Genomic DNA, 15,324 nt, shown 5'->3' with positions numbered 1-15,324 from the left:
GTGGCTGCTGAATCCATGGGTCCCCGGGGTCCAGTCCGGCAGGAGAAGTGCTGGCTGGGGCTCAGCCTCCCTCTGATCGTGGGTCAGAAGGGGCTGCGCCAAGCTCCCGGGGCCTGTGTCTGGGACGTGGCACCGCCTGCCCCCTGGGGCCATGTTATTACCAGAAGTTGTGGGCCATGGGGATGGAGGGACCGGCTGGAGGCCAGAACAACTAGATCCCCACTTGGGCTGGTGGAGGGGCCGAGGGCAGAAGGAGAGCCAGAGAACAACCCCCGCCCTCGTGACCTGTGCCTGAAAACCCAAATTCCAAACCATGTGAAGGGACCAAGCATCACAAATGTGGCACCAAGTGCTTTAAAATACAGGCCTTGCGGGTATCTGGTGGCCAGGTGGGCTCCCTCTCCTCGCCCTCCACTGGGTTGTGCAAAATCAGGCCAGGCTGCAGTCCTCGCTGTATACTCTGTTCTTTCCAGTGGCGATACTCGGGAACATGTTAGGGCTCAACTGTGCCCCCAAGGACCTGTATGTGGAAGCCCCAGGTCCCCAGACCTCAGAGTGTGACTGTGTTTGGAAATGGGGTCAGTGACTGAGATAAAATGAGGTCGCTGGGTGGGCTGTCCTCCCACAGGACGGGTGTCCTCATGGGGGCATCAGGACACAGACCTGCACAGAGGACAGCCACGTGAGGACACAAGAGGAGACGGGGCTGGAAGAGGCCTTGGGAGAGCAGCCCTGTCTGGTCTGGATCTCGGGTGTCCACCTCCAGGAGTGAGGACTGAAGGTCTGGGATCGAGCTCTTCTCTGGGGCCGTTACTGCGGCCCCGCTGACTGCTGTGGTCCGGACGTCACTCCTGGAGAATTGGCTCATGTTGGAAGCAGAGCGGTGTGCTTTCTGCACTTGCCATGCACACATCCCAAGAGCCTGCCTGCCCCACCCGCCCCAGGAACTGGGAGAGGGGGCCTAGGACGCGTGGGGACACCGCCAGGGACAGCCCAGAACCTTGGGTTCTTGCTTTCTCTTCTTGGCTTTTCTTCTGTTACTGCAGCATATTTTTAAGTAACTTCCAAGAAAGGTGCAAACCCAGATGCTTCTGGAAGCTTCTGTGCGTCTGGCAGGCTCTTGGCGTGGCTCCTGCCTGGGTGCACAGCTCAGGCTGGGCCAGCCTGGGAGTCTGGAATTTCTGGCGACCCCTCGGACCCTGCTGGGTTCTGTTCCCTCTGGGGGCGACCTGCTGGTTTTCCGTGAAAGCCCTGTGGGTCCGTTGCCATCAGCGCCGTCACCTCCTGGTGGCCTCCTGGACTGCAGCTTCTCCGTGTTACTTCAGGGGCGGACCCGAAACCCCTCCCGTCCAGCCGCAGCCGTCCTGCTCTGACGTTCTGTCTGGCTTCAGCCTCAGCTGCTTTCTGTGCTGGCTCTCGGCCCCATTTTTACCCGAAAGGTTAGTACCATTAGTCAGTATGGTTTCTGAAAGGCCGCTCTCGCTCTCCGAGTGTCCCTTTTTTGTGGTATCTGGGTTTTATGTTTGCTCCGTCTTCTTGAATAGCTCTGAAAACCCAAACTCAGAGACTCTGCAAAGAGCCCTTCTGGGCGGAGCTGTCGACTTTCTTCCGAGGTGGGCGTGGGTGGGCTCTCTCGGCTTTGCCCTCGTGCTCTGGGCTCTCCCTGGGTTGCCTCCTGGGCTCGGAGTGGCCTCTTTCGGGCCCTGATGGTGTGGGCCCACCTCCCAGAAGCCCTGGAGCTCCTGCCAGTCCACTCTTTGGGGCGGAGCCCTCTGGGTTCTGCCTCTCCATGAGTGGCTTGTGCAGGCCCGTCCTGCCAGAGTGACCGGGTGGCAGGAAGGGGGACGTTGAGGGCCTGACGGCACACCGGAGGTGGCACTGGGGCTGGTGCTGGGTGTCTCTGCCCCCCATGCCCGGCCTCATTATTTGTGCTGACCTTGAGGTCAGTCTGCCAACTTTGACTTTAGTGCACTGAACTTGACCTCAGTGCACCAAACTTGTCCTCGAATACTGATCTTGACCTTAGTTCGTGGACCTTGAGCTCAGCGTCCTTGGGCGAACCTCCAGGGGCTCCTGCCTGTGACTTCCCTTGCTCTGTTCCCATGTCCACACACACCTGACTCCCTGCCTCTGGTCACCCACTCGCCTAGGCACACCTTTTCTTCCTTCTGTGCGCTGTGCGTGTGTTCTTTTCTGTACTTTGAAGGGGCCATTCAGCGTGGTATCTGCAGGGGCAAAGCTAAGACAAGATCAGCTTTTACTGCCTCAAGTTCAGGTGACAAGAAGGCGTCTTGTCGGGGTCTTAATTTTCATTTCTTGGCTGGATTTTCCTCTGAGTTGTCCTAGTCACTTGTCTTCTCTTGGGACATGACTCTCTGCATCCTTGACAATAATCTGGGCTTCGTGTTTTTTTGACTGATCCGAGCTCTTTGTAGATAAGAAGTTGCTCACCGCTATTATATCTGCTCACAGGGCGCCTCGGGAATGTGAAGGAGAGGAAAGCCACAGCGAAAACTGCGTCTTGATCAGTTCCCGCCTTATTTGTGCCTCACCTGGGATCCGCCCTTCACGGCTCCCCTTGAACTTAACCCAGACGTCTCCCGCACACCATTTTGAGAGCCCCCCCACACCACCGCCGCCTCCTCTGCAGAGTAGGAGGGAAGCCAGTGGACCCGGGGAGTCTGGGTTGCCAAGGGACAACGTCATGTGCTCCCTGTAATTACCTGTGACTTGAGAACTTGTTTTTACATTTGTCAGAACCCGGTGGTACCAATCTGGCTTAAGAAAAAGCCACTTGACAGCATTCCGTGTGAGTGCATATGGCCTAATTACATAAATCAGCTATTTGTGCTCCAAATTGAGGTTTGAAAGCTGTTCTGAGTCCTTCACCGGCTCCCTTTGAGCCCGCACAGTCACGCCCAGGAAGCCAAACGGCCAAAAATACGCAGAGGTCACCACGCTGTGATGGTCTGCTGTCTGCCCTAGGAGTCTACCCCGTGTCGCCGTCCTGTCAAGCGGGTTTGTCCCACCCCCTCCCCGAGTTCCCAGGCGGCTCCAACGAGGTGACCTCTGCCCCTGTCAGCTTGGGTGTCCACGACAAAGCCCCACGCATGCGCGGCTTAAACAACACACAGTCACTCCGCACGCTCTGGAGGCTGGACATCCCTGATCCACCTGAGGCAGGGCTGGTCCCTCCCCAGGCCTCTCCAGGGCGTGCAGATGGCCGTCTCCTCCCCGGGTCCTCACAGGGTCGACCCTGCATGTGTGTCTACGTCCTTATGTCCTCTTCTGATGAGGACCCCAGTCACACTGGAGTAAAGCCCACCGTAGGGACCACGCTTCATCTCAATCACCTCTTTAAGACCCTTCTCCAAGTACAGAGCTGTTCTGAGGTCCTGGGGTTTGGGAGGGGACACAGTCCAGCCCACAGGGACTTGTGTGCTATGTGTACACCCTACAAGTCTACAGATATTTTGAAAGAGTCCCTAAAGGAGTGATGTAAGGGACATAGAAGATCCGAGTCCCTCGCCAAGAGCTAGTGGTCACCAGGGCAAGGGCTGCAGCTGGAGTCAGCTCATGGTCCAGGAGCCAGGCCTGTGGCATCTGGGAACAAGGTCCCCCCGCCCCCCGTAATGCTTGGCATCACTATTTCCCAATGATAAATCGTCATGGTGGCAGTGGTGCCCTTTGAACCAGATTTCCCCAGTCTCCCCTAAAAGAGCAGCAAGCTGGTGACCACGGAGGACGATGCCATTGACCCATGAAATTTTATAACTGGACGGTCTGGAGAGGGCTCAGGACTTAAAGCCAGCTTGAGGTGGGAGGTGACCCGAAGTATTGGTCCACACGCTTACACGGAGCAGGCCCTCCCGTGCACCCCACTCACCCCTCCGGCTCCCCAAAGCCTCGCACGCCTGGTCTCTTTGCACCGTGGGGAACTCTTACTGCCTTGGCCACAGTGAGCCTCAGAACATGACCACGCTCAGGAAGGAATTCTGGCCTCGACTCCCCGTCATCTTGCTGTGTGACCTCGGGGGAGTCCCCTCCAGCATCAGACCTGGTGTTCCCATCTGGAAAATGGGATGTTGGGCTCGGAGAGCTTTTGGGTTTCCTGTGTCAGGAGAGAGGTGTTTGCACCAGCCTCTGTGTCCTCTGTCTGTCCTTCCTACCCACATCCCTGCCCCTCTCCAGCACGCAGAAGTAGGGCTGGGGATGATGCTGGGTCTCGCCACAAGGAGTTCCTATGGCTCCCCTTCCTTCAGGAGGTTGGCACTTGTCTCAAGGGCCAAAACTTGGAAATCATTGAGCAAACTCCTCTGGAATGAATGGCTTGACTTCCTTTCCAATGTTAATTGGTGGGAAGGGAAGACTTTTCTTATGCATCTAAAACTTGGTTTAGAAGGGTCTGTCTACTCAACCTGCAAACAGGAAATCCTGATTTCTCCTAGCAAAGCAGTGCTCAGTGCTCTGTACCTCACAGGACGAGAGCGGGATCGCTGGGTCATGTGATTGTTCCATTGCCAACTTTTGGAGGACCCTCCATACCGTTTGCCACGGTGGCTGCACCAGCGTGCATTCCCACCAACAGTGCACGAGGCGTCCCCTTTCTCCACATTTTTGCCAGCACGAGTCTTGTGACTTCTTAGAGACTAGCCGTTCTGACAGGTATGAGGAGATGTTGGACTATACGTTTTGATTGGCATTTCCCTGACGATGAGCGATGTTGAGCGTCTTTTCATGAGTCTGTTGGCTGTCTGGATGTCTTCTTTGGAAGAAATGTCTTTTTAGGTACTTTGCCCATTTTTAAGTGGGTTTTTTGGTTTGTTTGTTTGCTATTGAATTATATAATTTCCTTATATATTCTGGATATTGTCCCCTTATTAGTTGTACAGTTTGCAAATATTCTCTCCCTTCCGCAGGCTGCCTTTATGCTCTGTTCCCTCCGCTGTGCAGCAGCTTTTCCATGTGATGTTGTCCCACTTGTTTATTTTTGCTTTTGCTGCCTTTGCTTTTGGTGTCGGAGCCAAGAAATCATGGCCAAGACCGATGGCAAGGAATTTTTCCTGATATGTTCTTCTAGGAGTTTTTTGGTTTCAGGTTTCACAGTCAAGTCTTTAATCCATTTTGAATTGATTTTGTGTGTAATGCCCCCCCCCCCCCCCCGTGTTTGTTGTAGCGTCCTCCACAATTGCCAAGTTAGGGAAACAGCCCAAGTGTCCGTGGACGGAGGGCTAGGTAAGGAAATGTGATCTGCAGAGTAAATGTGGTAGAAGATACACGTATGATGGGATGTGTTTGTCCATAAGAAGAAGGAACTAGTGCCATTCGCACCTTCGTGGATGAACCTGGGGGTGTTGCCCTGAGTGCAAGAAGTCAGACAGAGAAGGGTAAACCCTGCGTGGTGTCACTCAGGTGAACTCTAAGTACGATGGCGGAGCTCACAGAAGCAGAGTGTAATTGTGGTTGGATGGGCATGGGGACGTTAGGAGGGTGCGGGCCAAGGAAACTGACCCAGTCACAAGGTAATCGTAGGGAGCGACCCTGCAGCCAGCGGCCATGGCCAGCTGCACTCGCCACATACTGGAAATGGCGAACAGACTCCATCTGAGACGTTTGCTTGGAAAGAAAAGAAAAGGTAACTATGAGAGGGGATGTGTTAATTAATTATTTCCATATGTGCGTCTATTAAATTGTCACAGTGCACACTTTACATACATGACAATTTTGTCAAACACACCTCAATCAAGCTGGAAAAAATAGCAAAGTCAACAGACACTCAGACTTCATTACTTCTAGTGATTTTGTTACGTCTTACTGTCTTCTCAGGGTTATTTCTGCGTCGATTACCTCTCTGTGGTGGACAGACTCTGTAAGGGCACACGACGCGCATTCCTTTATTGCTGTGTTTTTTCCCAAGAGGTGATTGTTAAGCTTTTGTGAGCACACGACTGATTATGCTCTTAAAATACCTTAGGTCACATTTATTTATTTATTTATTTATTTATTTGACAGAGAGAGAGATCACAAGTAGGCAGAGAGGCAGGCAGAGAGAGAGAGAGGGAAGCAGGCTCCCCGCTGAGCAGAGAGCCTGATGCGGGACTCGATCCCAGGACCCTGAGATCATGACCCGAGCCGAAGGCAGAGGCTCAACCCACTGAGCCACCCAGGTGCCCCAGGTCACTTTCTTGCTTGGGAATTGTCCTCGGCCTTTCCCTGCTAAGAGGGGTGACTTTAATCTCGGTGGGTCACCCAGGAGTTGGTCTCCATTGGCCCCAACTTCTTGCCCTCTGCTACCATCCCTGTTTTCTACTCCAGGTATACATTCATTCCAGCCCCATGAAGCTCTGACTGATGATAACATCCAGCCTTGACCCCCTACTCAAGGGCTAAGTGTCCAAGTAGTCTAAGTTGGATATTAAGGAGATGTGTACAAGTGTCACATGGTGAGGGGTACCTTCATGTCAGTGGGCTAGGCTATGAGGCCCAGTCTTTTTGTCAAACGAATGTTGCTATGAAGGTATGTTTTAGAGGTGGTTAACACATACATCATGCGCTCTGACCTCGAGTAAAGCAACTAACCATCTGCAGTGTGGGTGGGCCTTGTCTGGTCAGGTGAAGGTGCTCAGAGTACAGACTGAGGTTCCCACAGAAGAAGTCCTGCCTGAGGTTCCAGCTCGCTGACCCGCTCTGCACACTCTGGTGGCCCCACTATCACATGAGCCAGTTCCTTAAAATCTCTCTCTTGCTGCCAACATCCTGTTAGTTCACCTTCTCTGGAGAACCCTGACAGATACATCAAGGAGAGATCACTGAGCTGAAACACAGAGAAAAAGATGAAAAAAGGAAGAGGCAGAACTGCTGGGCAGCGTCAGATGTGTGATGTGTGTGGACCTGGAATATCAAGAACAAAGAATTCCATAGCAGGAAGGAGAAGTAAGTAATTTCTAAGACACAGCTGAGGGAACTCATTGCCAGCAGCCATGTCACAGCAGAATGTTCTGTTAGGAGGGATGTTCCAGGTAGAAGGGAAGTGACGTAGATCAGACATCCCCTCGTGGTGACGGGACGGCTGCTGGACAGGGTGCGCCTGAAGGAGGGACACAGCTTTTATTGGTCTTGCCCTTAGTTTATCTGAAGCACAATTGTTTTCCAAATGAATAGGAATGAAGTGTAGAGTGACTAAGTGAAGGAAATGATAGCAAGGCAAAGGGACAATTTGGGGACAGGCAGCACCTCTGTGCATATGGAGTGGTAGGTATCACTTTGAAGGTGAGCTAGGATTAGTTAAAACTATACAGTGTAATTTCTAAGGCAGCAACTAAAATTCTAAAAAGTGGGGCACCTGGGTGGCTCAGTGGGTTAAGGCCTCTGCCTTCAGCTCAGGTCATGATCCCAGGGTCCTGGGATCAAGCCCTGTGTCAGGCTCTCTGCTCTGCAGGGAGCCTGCTTCCCTTCCTCTCTCTCTGCCTGCTTCTCTGCCTACTTGTGATCTCTCTCTCTGTCAAATAATAAATAAATAAATAAAATAAAATTCTAAAAAGTATATGTGCTGAGAAAATATAATACCCAGTCATATAAATGCTCAATCAAAACCACAGAAACCACCAAAAGAGGGGGAAAAAGAGCAAATAAACAAATAATATGAAAAGAAGACTGCCACAAAGATAGTAGACATCCGTGCAACCATGTCACTAATCACTTTGACTGAGATAATTTAAAGACAGACTCACAGAGCGAATTGCCAGAACCCAGCTGTATGTTGTCTTTAAGAAACCCATATTAAATGTAGATATTTAGGTAGATTTAAAGAAAGGCATGGAGAAAGAACTGCCATGCTGCTAATCAGAGACTAATAAAAAAAAAAAGCTGGAGGAACTGTATTAATTTCAGGCAATATTGACTTCAGAACATGAAGGAGGTTCAGGGATGAAAAGCACCATAACAATAAAAGGGCTGATTCTCCCAGGAGCCAGATTAGCACTAAACACATATGCACCTGTGAAAAGTATGCCAAAACACAGAAGGCAATAGAACTGCGTGGAGAGGCACACACACCTACACCTGCAGTTGGAGACTCAATTCCCTTTGTCAGTAGGTGATGCACCAGGCAGAGCAAGGTGCATTCAGTGCAGATGACCCGCAGAACAGTAGTGGTCACCTGGGTCTGATGGACACCTGTGGAGCTCTCCCCGCAGCAGCAGAACTTGCCGTGCATTCCAGGCCGCAGACCACGTTCTGGGCCATACAACACGCCTCAGCTGATTTAAGAGAATAGAAATCGTACAGAGGATGTGCTCAGATGACAGGGGACTTAAACTTGGCGTGAATAGCAGGACGATGGATGGAAAATCCCCAAATATATGTAGAGTTAGGAACACACGTCTAAACAATCCATAAGTCAAAGAAGACTCCAGAGAAACTGCAGAATATTTCAAACCAAATGAAAATGAAAATTATGAAAATTTGCTGGGAGCAGCACGAACATTGCTTCCTACGACATTTTTCATACAGAAGAGAAGCCTTAAGTGAATAATCTGGGCTACGAGAACCAAACTCAAGAACCTACGACAGACAAAATAAATGGAGAGTGAGCAGACGGAAGGAGGTGGAAAAGGCAAGAACAGAAAATCAGTGAAATTAAAACTTCACAAGCAACAGGGAAGACACCCCTCACACATACACTCACACTTGCACACCCCCCACATACACCTTACAACCACAGACACACGTGCACACCCACACCCACATACATACATGCACATACCCCACAACCACTTAATAACGTGCACACCCTCACACACCCATAACCACATGCACCCACACCCACACTGCACACACACATGCACACACATACATGCATGCACACACCCCACAACCACATACACACGTGCACACCCATGCACACACCCACACCCACATGCACACGCATATGCACACCCCACAACCACATACACACATGCACATATCCCACAACCACATAAACACTTGCACACCCATGCACACACCCACAACCACACACCCGCATGCACACACGCACCCACACCCATAACTACATACATACACATGCACACACATGTGCATACCCTCAGCCACATGCACACACATGCATACTCCACAACCACATACACACTTGTACACCCACGCACACACCCCCACACACGCACACACATGTATACCCCCACAACCACACCCACACATGCACACACGTGCACGTGTACACACCCATACTGCACTACACTGACATGTGTATACCCACACCCTGCACTGCTCCCCGCACAGGCGCACACAACCCACACCGCTCCATACGCTGCCCTCCCACTGCTCCCCCCGGGCATCCCCTGCCTCAGTGCCCCTGGCTGAGCCTTGCCTGCGTCAGGTGCTCACCAGGGGATGGGAAGGGTGAGCTTCTCGGCAGCCGCCTGTGGTTATGGTCTGGCTGCATTCTGAAGGGCAGGATTTTTTCTCTGCTGGGCAGGTGGGGAGGTGCTTCATTGTTCCGGCTGAGCTGTGGCTTCCAGAGGAAGGAGTGGGTATAACTCTTGTTTCCAACACAGACAAATTAGGGCCGCTTTTGTTCTCTTCTCCCTCTCGGAGGGTTATTATGGACTCATGGATTTTTTTACAGATGGCACGTGTCTGAGTCAACCAGTCATTTTTCTTGCTGTCTCCTGGTCTTCTCCACCAGGGCTCGGTGGGAGCCCTGCGAAGCTTACTTCTGCATCCTTATTCCTCACTTGGGGTGGTCACGTCACACACTTTTGGGGAGCAAATCTCAAGGCTGCGTTTATTCCAATTAGACGTGATCTATGTTCAAGGCTGTTATGGTAGCATTTTTGGCCCAGGTTCAGCCCAGGGCCCACCATTTATTCCAACCTGGAGGTTCCTCATTTCCCATGATGTGCCAAAATATGCCCCCTCGCTTCAGCAGGCGGCGAGCGAGAGCATGCACACGTTAGCTTGTCATAGTGAGCGTCAGGCCTGCTCCTCATAGCCTCAGGGGGGAAGCTTTGGCTCCAGCTATCATGTCACCTTCCAGGCAGGAATGCATGGCTGACTTCTGTTCGCCTCTCAGTGCTCTTCAGGGAGGGGGGTAGTTTAGAAAAAGGCAGTGAACCATTTGACTTTTTAATTGTTTTGGAAAAAATTATATATATATGTCATATTATATATATATAATTTTCAAAACCCTTCTGAAATATTCTGAAGGAAAAAATAGAGAAGGGAAAAGCTCTGCACATACATCTCAGGGAACAGTCTGACTGTCAAATCTTTTATTCATTTTTCCTAAATTGGAGACCTCAAGAATAATTTATGACGTTTGTCAACAGGTCCTGCTTAAGGAAAGATTTAGCTACTATTTTGTGTCCGTATCAGGGGCATCCTGCCTCTAGGGCATACGGGGTCAGCCGAGAAGTAGAATCAGGGAGCACAAGCTCTGGGCAGTCATCACCCCGGGGCCCCCGACAATCAGGAACCAGGAAGGAAGTTCCGGAAGGTTCCGGCACTCCTGCACACATCCTAGGGCTTTAGTGAAGCCAGGGCTTATGGAGAATGTGCAGATCTCAGAAAAGACATGACCACTTTTTTGAGTAAAATCTGGGAAAAAGTAAAAGACCATAAAGATTTTACCTAATAGCGGCCATGTCTACACGGAGCATCAGAGCCATGGTCACCGCGGGCCAGGTGTGTCTGTAAGGATGGGAAGCTCGGCTCCCCACCCCCACACTAGGAAATATGCTCTGTGCACGGTGGATTGTATCCGCAGAAGGAAGGGGTTCCTGGACCCGGAGGGTGTGGCACTCAGAAGATAAGCTGTCACCAAAGGACAGGTCCCACACGGTTCCACTCTGCGAGGCCCCTGTGTTCAAACCATAGACACAGAGAGTAGGGCTGAGTGAGGCGAACAAGCTGCTGGGCTCTCCTACACACGGCCGTGTCCACGGGCAGCACTACGTCGGTTGAGAGGCACGTGGAGGGCTCTTACCACGATAAAAAAGGAAAATCAGAAACTAGAGAAAGACGAAAGTCCTTCCAGGCCTGATTCCGAGGCCGGGGTGCTCTGCCCGTCCTGTTGCTTGGGGGTGGAGGGAGCTCTGCCTAAGTGTCTAGCCGGGTGCCTGTGCCCCTGAGATCAAAGAACACTGCCAGGGATGTACCTAGCCTCAAACTATTTGTGGCTTATCTGACATGAATTGCAAACATCTGTTTCGTTCCTTCTCAATTACACCTCCACCAGGACGCGCTCTCCTTGTCAGTGCTTTGAGGCTGTGGAACTCCTTTCAGCTATATCACGCCTTCCACGTCCGGGGTCGTGCATCTGCAGCAGGGCAACAAGCTCCCGGCTTCCTTCCTGTGCCCGTTGACCTTGCATTGATGAGAAAACATGCTCAGCATCAGCACCAGGAGCTGGTCTACTGCACACGTCCTGGCCTCATGCGGGCAGGGGTTGCCCCAGGATTGGGATCCTGCGGCTGCACACTCCCCCCCCCCCCTTCTACAGAGTAACTCCCTTCCCCATTTTTCAGGATTATAGTGCATCTCCTGTTCCATAATATTTGTTTTTTATTATTTTTTAAGATTTTACTTATTTATCTGAGAAAGCGAACACGAGTGAGAGAGCACATTGATGGCGGGGGAGGGGCAGAGAGAGAAGCAGACTTCCGCTGAGCAGGCAGACCGATGCGGGGCTCAATCCCAGGACCCTGAGACCACGACCTGAACCGAAGGCAGATGCTTAACCACCGAGCCACCCAGGTACCCCTCAATGACTTCTTAACGTGCTGCTCGTGGAAACGCACAGAGAGTGAGCCCTACAGTCATTTTTACCTCCTTCCCCTCAGCCCTGCACCCATGCTCCAAGCGTCCTGGGCGGGAGGGGTGTTTAGTGACATTTACGCACAAGGAAAGAATCATCAAAAGGGTGAGATCCATTTCAAATGGATTCAAATTCAATAATGATCCATTTCAAATCAGAATTTCCTTTTCTGCTCATAATTAATGTTGTTTCTTCAAAGAACAGCCTTGACACTTAGAGGAATAAATATTTCTTCCATTATTTCTCTAATGTATTCAGCGCGTTCCTTTAAGCGGGGAGCGTTTCAGTAGCGCTCTTGGTGTTTCTGTCAATTTGCATAATCCTGTTGCCAATGGGATATTGAAAACGGAGCTAGAAATAAGTAGGCCTCACTCAGTAAATTATTTATAAAATCAACATGATTTCGGGGCCTCAAATAAAGGGAGAGTGTTTTCGACGGCACCCAGAGAACCCGCCATTTTTGAACGTGAGATGGGAACACGAAATGCCTACAAAGGTCACCAAGGTCCCTTCATCGCTTGGCCAGAAGAGCACCATGGCATGACGATGACTTTGATGTTAGCGGGAATCCCCACAGATGCCCTCTGAGCAGGATCCCACGGAATCCAGGAGGCAGGGCCGCCAGGTCCCTCCAGCAGCCGTCCATGCGCAGACACCTGTCTTTCGCACCTTTATACAAATTCCCACCAAACTTCTATTGGTATTATCTTCACTGAAAGCAGGTCAATTTTCCCCATTCACTCCTAACTCAATGAAATAATCTGCAAAAACTCACGGTGATGACTCGGGTCCCCTCTGGGAAAGAGTTTACTCACAACAGCCTTTTAAGCAAAGTGTTTTCGGGAGAAAAGTCTTGTAGGAGCAAAGGGGAGCTGTTTCCTCATCATGCTTGTGTCCGTGGCTGGTGTGAACGGCGAGTCGGGGTGACTGGCAGTGCTCTCTGTGACGGCCCATGGAGCGTCATGCTTTCGCCATCGCTGGAGCTTTTGTCTTGGTGCCTGAGAATCTGCCTCGAGGTGGGATTTGGAAGACACTAGGGCAGTGGCGGCCGGGCCGGGCGGTCACCGGGGCCGGAAGACCAACGGCGTCACGTGGCAGAAGACAGTTCAACGTCTGCTGTGGACATTTGGTCTTCATGTGACTTTCTGTTAAGAAAAAACTCCAAAGTTACTTTCTGACTTTAGTTGTTACCGGTGGAGGAGCTCGTACACGTCTTGACTTAGATGCCGGCCGACAGCGGGTTACGTCTGGCTCATCACCGTTTCCACACGGGATGGGCCACTGTGTCCTGAACAGAGGGGCTTCAAAGGACTTTTTTCCTGCTTAGTAAGTGTCCGCTGCTCGACAGTCTTGTCACGGTACTTGCACTGGCATTCTGGAGTCTGGGGCTCTAATACACATGCTCATTACGGACAATAGCACAGCAAGAACGGTAAAGACCGCGTGGGTCATCACACGCTGCCTGGGACCGGGGTCCAGAGCAGCCCCCGGTTTGGGACTGGCCCCAGGATAGGGCCAGCGAGGACGGCCAGGGCAGGAGCCTCCAGCAGCAGCGACCTGCTTGCTTCCAGATGTGGGTCCTGGGGGCGCGGGGGCAGCTCAGAGTGCGTGGGCTGGTCTGAAGTTGGCTCTCGTGGGAGGCCATGACATGTTTCTGGCTTGGGGCTTGGGCCGTACCACAGCCTTCCTCCTGGAAGCTCTAATTGCTCTACCTGTTGTGGGTTGAGAGAACGGACTATGGGACAATCCGGGTGTCCTGAGAAAGACAGAACAGGGGTGGGATGTAGCCACGGCATAAGGGCCGTGTCTTGTATCCACACCCCAAGTTGGGGTTCTCTGGCATGAGTGGGCCATGACACTTCCCCTCACTACTGTGAGATAAACGTGAAATTTAACAACGAGGTGGGCCGTGCTTCAGATCCCTGGTCTTGTCAGACACGATGGACGGCTCGGTGTCCCAGGGTGGAAGGAGGACCTTCCCGGGCCTGTAGTGGCTGAGGTCACAGAGCCGGACTTGGGGTCTCCTTTCCCAGACGGCACACCCCTCGGGGCTGCTGTGTTCGTGGCTGGGCCACCAGGACTCCTCTGGACCGTCCGTGCCCAGGGTACTCTGCCGCTCCGTCTGCTGCCCTCGCTGCTGCCGAGGACGCCGTGTGGCAGGTGCACGCCACAGTTCCTGCAAAACCATCAGACCGTGGATGGGCGGGGCGGAAAGAACAGCTTCGCGGCAAATCTGAAAATGAGAAGTCTTGGCTTCCCCAGGAACACCTGTCAGGGCGCGGTGAGGAAAGGCATCCGGTGGGGACTAGGAATAAAACCACACAAGGCACGAAATAACAAGATTAATGAGAGCTGTCCTGGCCCTGGATGCCTCCCGGAGCACATCGGAGGAGACAGAGCCCGGGGTGGGTTCCCTGACAAGCAGGTAGAATATTGCTGTTGTGATGGCTTGCTCCAAACTAATCTGTGTCTTTAATGCAAAGCCAAGTCTTTCAATGTCTTTAAAGGATTTGGGAATGAATGAAGCTCTCGAGAAAAGAGCCTGAAGACCCAGGGAAGACAGATGTGCGGGGCTATCAAAGCTTCTGAAATGAATAAGGATCAGGAGCTCCCGTCCTGGAAGACGGTGCCACCAGATGAAATTTACAGGAGAAGGCGTCAGCAGAGGGGTAGGCTCACCGAGCAGAGGAAGACCCAGGAAACAGGCCCGGTCGGAGACTCCGAGATCGAGTTTCCAAGGAAGGACCCGTTAATGAGCGTTCTCAGAACAAGTGGGTATAGCAGCCTTGAGAGGGAGCATCCTGGATCCGCACCTTCTATCACCAAAATTAGATTCCGCTAAATTTAGACTAAAGAAGTACATGGAAAAGTATGATTTTAAAAACTAGCAGAAAGCATAAAATTATATCATCATGGAAGACGGTTTCCTCAGCACCAAAGCAATGGGAGAAATCACAGAGGAAAAGTTACATTTTTAACATGAGAATGTTAAACTCACGTATCATTAGAAAGATCTGAAGTCAGATGGAGGAAAGCTGATTGTGGGTCCCTGCAGGGTGAGATAATCATCGTCATTCGCAGGGTCTGGAGGGCTCTGAACACGGCGATGGACAGAAAGCTCTAGGTGTAGACACTAGCAGAGCTTCTGGTCACGGCCACGTTCGGGCTCTGTGGCCCGTGGAACCATCCCCGACTTGTTTGTGGGGAACACCGTGACTCTGTAGAAGAATCTTGAAGGGAAGAAATTGTTTTTTCCCGGGTTCTTCTTCTGTTTGAATTCTTTGGTCCTGTAAGAGGGAAGTACACACAGTAAACAGCCGTCTGATAAACGGGTCCCCTGCTTTAGGGTTTCTCAACGGACAAATGAGAGCTTCTTTGAATCTTTCAAGCCAGTTCAAGCATCGCGTAGAAGTGGGGGGAAGGATGCAGGTGGTGCTCAATGCTGGCCCGAAGCCCGTGCACTGCCGGACTGCTGTCCGTTCCTGCAAACCAGCGGAAGCAAAGGGAGG

Source organism: Mustela lutreola, chromosome 4 (assembly GCF_030435805.1).
Source record: "Mustela lutreola isolate mMusLut2 chromosome 4, mMusLut2.pri, whole genome shotgun sequence".
Lineage (NCBI taxonomy): Eukaryota > Metazoa > Chordata > Mammalia > Carnivora > Mustelidae > Mustela > Mustela lutreola.
This window is presented reverse-complemented; position numbering follows the sequence as displayed.